This window comes from Anomaloglossus baeobatrachus, chromosome 2 (genome assembly GCF_048569485.1).
Source record: "Anomaloglossus baeobatrachus isolate aAnoBae1 chromosome 2, aAnoBae1.hap1, whole genome shotgun sequence".
In the NCBI taxonomy this organism is placed as follows: Eukaryota; Metazoa; Chordata; class Amphibia; order Anura; family Aromobatidae; genus Anomaloglossus; species Anomaloglossus baeobatrachus.
In genome coordinates, this window is record NC_134354.1 from 342,882,351 (window position 1) to 342,888,586 (window position 6,236).

The 6,236-nt window shown below is 38.1% G+C and overlaps 1 long non-coding RNA gene across 1 annotated transcript; it reads left to right on the forward strand.

The window, feature by feature from the left end:
* The first annotated feature begins 4,328 nt into the window (after positions 1–4,328).
* LOC142290011 (uncharacterized) lies at positions 4,329–4,959 on the forward strand. Its single transcript, XR_012750201.1, has 3 exons — positions 4,329–4,664; positions 4,750–4,800; positions 4,881–4,959. It is a non-coding gene; the product is annotated as an uncharacterized LOC142290011 (long non-coding RNA).
* The last annotated feature ends 1,277 nt before the right edge of the window (positions 4,960–6,236 follow it).

The following is a 6,236-nucleotide window of genomic DNA, read 5'->3' on the forward strand; positions in this document are numbered from 1 at the left end:
TGATTGGTTTATAGCAACTTTTCTCAACTTTACATGTTTTTTTGCAGTGTGGACAACATGAACGACATGCAGCGTGTTGTGCTGGGTGCTGCATTGATGTTTGAGGCCGGTCGGCTACGTGAAGTGGAACAGAGGCGTTCCAAACGAAAGCGCCGCATGTGGACCAGAGAGTGGCTGCAGAAGAGGTACAAATACTCCCACATGCAACTGCTAAGAGAGCTGCAGGAAAATAATCCTCAGGATTTCCGCAATTTTCTGCGGATGTCAGAAGAATCATTTAGCCTTTTACTCGAAAGACTTACGCCAATTATTCAGCGCAAGAATACAGCGATGCGTGCTGCCATCCCGGCAGATGAAAGATTGGCAGTCACGCTGCGTTTCCTGGCCACCGGACGCTCCCTGCAAGACTTACATTTTTCTTCTGCAATTTCAAGGTCCCTGCTCAGCGTTCTTATTCCGGAGACATGTAGAGCAATTTTCCACAGTCTGCGTAACTACATTGAGTTCCCCAAAACTGTGGAGGAATGGCAGAAGATTGCCTCCGATTTTGAACACCTTTGGCAGTTCCCAAACTGTGGTGGTGCTTTGGACGGGAAACATGTGCGGATCACACAACCACTGAACAGCGGCTCCTATTTTTATAACTATAAGGGCTATTTCAGCATCATCCTAATGGCCCTTGTGAATGCCAATTACGAATTTATTGCTGTTGATGTTGGCATGAATGGCAGGGTTTCTGACGGTGGGGTTTTAGAACACACAGGCTTTGGTGAACGTTTGCAAAATGGTGAACTGCACTTGCCCCCCAACTCTGACACTACCGCAAACCTTAACTTTGTATTTGTGGGCGATGAAGCCTTCCCACTTCATCCCAATCTCATGAAACCATTCCCCCAGAAAAGTCTAACGGCGGAAAGACAAAGGTTCAATTACAGATTATCAAGGGCACGCAGGGTTGTGGAAAATGCCTTTGGGATAATGGCAAATCGCTTCCGCGTTTTCCACACACCAATTAACCTGAGTCTACCATCAATAGACGGAGTTGTTTTGGCCTGTTGCGCCCTTCACAACTTTCTTCGACGGCGAGATGCTATTACGTACTGTCCAACAGGCTTTGTAGACTCTGATGACTTAAATGGCGAAGTGGTGCTTGGCGAATGGCATTCTGAAGATCCCGCAATCGCAGGACTTCAACCATTGGCGCCCGGCAGAAATACCGATGATGCGAAGGCCTGTCGAGAAAAGTACTGCCAATATTTTAATGGTCCTGGTGCAATTACGTGGCAGCATTAGATAAACTTGTATTGAGCACATTTATTATGCTGAGTTTTATTTTCTTGTATTGATTTGTTTTAGAAACTTCCCTTCTTAATTTTAAAATATATGGTTACTTGTATTATGTTCATCACATTTATACTAATTTTAAAATATATGGTTACTTGTATTGTTATGTTCATCACATTTATACTAAAATGTCATTTTTGCAAAATGATTACTTTAATAAACAGTTGTTTTTACTTTCCACAAGATTTGTTTGTCATTCATTCACTATTAAGGGCTACTGTGGGGAGCAGTACCACCATTGCTGCCGTTACATCACCCCCGGAGGCCCCATACAGCAGCGGCGGATTAAGGTGGCGTCACGAATATAAACTACAATCACCCCCACTGAAGCCATGACTCCGGCAACCACTTACGACCCCCAGACTAGTCCGGCCCGGCACCGGGTGTCATCACCGCTATCATTGGGCCTCCTGCTCCGGATCGCACATTGAGAGTGAGCGTAGCGAACAACAGCGTGCCAAAATATGTGCCAAACCAGTTGATTTCAACCACATATTACATATGGGTGCACTAAGAAGAAATTGCACAATATATTTTATGGTGAATTTTATCTTGATACCATAGTAGAAATGCTCAATGGTATGACTAAAATTTGTTTTTGGGTTTAAAAGTAAAATGTTCACTTTTAACTTCAACATTGCTTTTCTTTAGGTAAAACCCTGCAAAGGTTTATTTACTTCCTCAATTTGGCGTCCAGCTGTATGATGAATACATCATTTAGGGCTCTTGTACAATTTTGATTTCCATGTACCAATGCAATTAAAAAAAAAAACACAAATTATGAATATGAAGCCTTATATATATTTTCATTTGGGGTTTTTAAACGGGGACGTTTGTGCGTCCCCGAAACCTTCAAACGACATCTCTTTTTCGATTTTTTTTATAATTGTATGTGCGCTCGCAGTGTGTGATACCACGACCCCTTGACACAGCATTTGCGTCATGGCGCGATCTCATTTCTGCAGCAAAGATCATTCTGATTTGTTAAAAGTGCGTCGCACTTTCACCTTCAATCATAGCAATTGTAATATTTCACAAATCAACAATCCAGCCATGGCCGAAGATGTAATATCGGCGGCCATTGGCTGGAGCAGGATCAACAATGTCCACCCCAATCTGATTGGAGCTAGCGTTCACGTGACGCTATCCGTCGAATCAGATGTGAAGAGGCGTTACCGCGGGTGACGCAACTGCGTTTGCTACGTAGACACACCAGCGAACAATGGCGGCACGCAGGAGGGCAACAGCTTGGGGAGAGGCGGAGGTCCGTTACCTAATTAGAGAAGTGGATGCTCGCGATTATGATTGCCGTGAGGCGCAAGAGCATCCACTTCTCCATAAGAAAGCGGTCTTGCGCAGGATCCAACGTGGGTTGAGGAGGAGATTTCATTTGGAGCGCACCTGCGCCCAGATCCGCAAAAAATTAGCGGATCTGCGGTACCGCTCCAGTGCCCGGATCTCTGCCATACAAGCAGAGTTACAAAACCAAGGTAGGCGCAGATGAGTGTGCTTTGGCAACGTATAATGGTGTTCTTAAATATATCTATTTATATATATATATATATTTATATATATATATCTATCTATATATATATATATATATATCTATATATATATATATATCTATCTATATATATATATATATATATATATATATCTATCTATATATATATATAAATATCTATCTATCTATCTATCTATCTATCTATCTATCTATATATATATATATATATATATATATATTTATTATAAAAATAAATATATAAATATATAATACATATATAATATATATATATATCTATATATATATATATTTTTAAATTAAATATATATATAATTCATATTAATTTTATATAAATATAAATATAATAAAATATACATATATAATAAATAATAAATATATAGATTTAAATGTATATATTTATGATATATATATCCTTTTACTTAATTAAAATTATATATATAATCTATTTTATAGATCGATAGATTATATATATATATATATATAATACATATAAATATATATATATATATATATATATATAGATATATAGATAAAATTTTAAAAATATATTTAGATATATATAATAATAAAAATAAATATATACATATAATATATATATAAATAATATATATATCTATATATAATTATAAAAATATATAATATATTAATTATATATAATTATAAAAATAAATATATACAGATAATATTTAAATAATAAATATATATATTTTAATGTATATATATTTATTATATATATATATATATATATATATATATATTTTTTTTTTTTTTTTCCTTTTAATTCATTAAAAGTATTTATATAATATATCGATCTATGTAATAGATCGATAGATAGATTATATATATATAATATGTAATAGATATATATATATAGATCTATTGCTTTGAACGATAGATAGATTATATATATATATATAATATATATATAGATTATATATATATATATATATATATATATATATATATATATATATATATATATAATATGTAACAGATCTATATATAGAGATCTATTGCATAGATCGATAGATACACCGACACTTGTGGTACGGGCTAATTACAATGACACTCGGGACACAGGGAAATTACACAGATAGTAGGCTCTCTACACCAAGATTTCCCCTGAACTGACAACCCTCTATCAGCACACAGTTTTCATATGTTCTGATATACCTCTTGTCCTTGGCACCCAGCTTCGCCATGCTTGACAAAACATCATTCCCTCACCACCCAGCTTTTCCCATATCAGAGAGAGCATGGCAAAGCCGGGTGCTGTGGGTAGTGGGTCTTTTTCCCTCAGCACAAAAAAATTCCATCTCCTGCTTGTATTTTTGTCCTCCCTCATATCTAGTTCTCCAAATACAATATTGGCCCCCACATAGCCTTCCATATAGTATAAAGGGTTCCACATAACCCTTCAGATATTAGAATGCATCCCATAGTCCTCCATGAACTGTAATGAATTTCCTAGAGTTCTCCATGAAGTTTCATTCACCCCAGAGTTCTCCATATATTATACTGCACCACATAGTCCACAATGTGTTCAAATTCACCCCCATAGTCCTTGTATAAGGTAGGCTACGTAGTCCGCCATATATTTCAATGTACCCCCCACAGTCCTATATGTATCATAACGCAACCACATTAAACTTTATATTTTCTTAAGAACCCCCAGAGGAGCAAGGGGCCGCAGAGGAGGGAGAGCATGTGCCCGAGCCCCCGGTGGATCTACAGCCACCAGAGGAGGAGGAGGAGGAGTACCACCCACAGGGGCCACCGGCCGGATCGGCCCCCGGTAATTTTTTAATATAACATTAACGCCATATAAAGTACAAAACAAAAAGCTGTTGAGCACTATAAAGTGTTTTTTGTTTTCATAGATGCTAGTCCAGGCTCCATAAGTGAGTCTTTATCGGACGAGGGGGATAACCGTAAGTCATGAATCTCCTACTTTGTAATAATAGGCAGAAATAAAAATTATGATTTATTAATTTTACCATTCCCTCCATAGGCATACCCACTTTGGCCGAAATCATGTCCTCCCAAAGAAGGATTATGTCAGCCCACAGGAGGCTGATGGCCAAAGTGGAGCGGCATGCGGCGCTGCTGGCACGTTATGTGGCTGGACAAGGGGAGGGCAGCAGCAACTAACGTTTTTTTTTTTTTTTGGTTATTGTGTACATATACATTTGTTATAAAAAATTTGAAATTGATATCTGCTGTTTGGTATGTCTCATTGCATAAAGCAAGTTAACAGCTATCACCACTCACAAACTCACCACTCACAAACATCATATTACATGTAGGCATCTGTATAGATGCACCAATCCCATTATCCACGAGGGGGTGACTAGGCTTTACTGGTTGTTTGCTGTACATGAGTGTGGGGGTTGTGTGGTGGTATGCCAATGAGGGTGGAGTATGGTACAATCTCTGTAACTATCGTGTTTTGCCAGGGCATCACAACCATATGCTGAATTAAGTAACGCAGGCAGCAAGATTGAACCAACATAAATTTATTATTACAATGAAAATATAACAATCAATTAAAATTAATCTCAAATAACAAAACAACAACAATAACAAAATTTAGTGGCCGTCTTCATATTGGTTGACATATTCAGGCCGGGTGGGAGATGACAGTTGGCTTAAAAATGAATCATTTGAATACCTGGGATAATGTTGGGGGGGAAACTGTGGGGGGGATACTGTGGGGGGTGGTCAAGCTGCAAGCGTGGTGGATGCATCCTGTTTGGTGTACTTTGCAGGGGCTGGCGAGGAATCCATGTCGAAGAATGATGGGGCTGGTTTAACTTGCATATCGTGTCATTGTCATCAAGTTCTCCTCGGCCTGCCTTTCTTAGGACTTCCAACATTAGTCTTTCGGCTTGCTCCCTCTGTGTGGAATCCAATTTGCAGAGTCTGTCCGATGCAAATGCGGCAAAGCTATCCACTGGAGGGCTTTTTGGCTGTGATAGCAGTTGGGTTGCCAAAGAATAAAATTCAGCGGATGTCACAGGGGTGTTGGCCTTCTTTTTGCGTAACTGTCTTCGCCGCATTTCAGCAGAGGGTGCAGGTGCCTCATTATCCTCCACAATACGCTCGCTCGATGTGGTGGGGTTCTCATTCAATTGGGGCCTCACCATATCTGTCTGAGGGTTCTGCGGGAACAGAAAAATAAATGTTAATTAAAAGTCATACTTTAATAGTTAGTAAATTTAATTAAAGTGTGACAAAATTGTATTGGAGTGTACTTATCTGAACTGGAAGGGATAACTTTTCCAAACTGCACAATAAATCATGGTAACAATAAGTTACTATTTTGTGTTCCTCAATGGCATGTACATATAAAGTTTAAATGCTATGT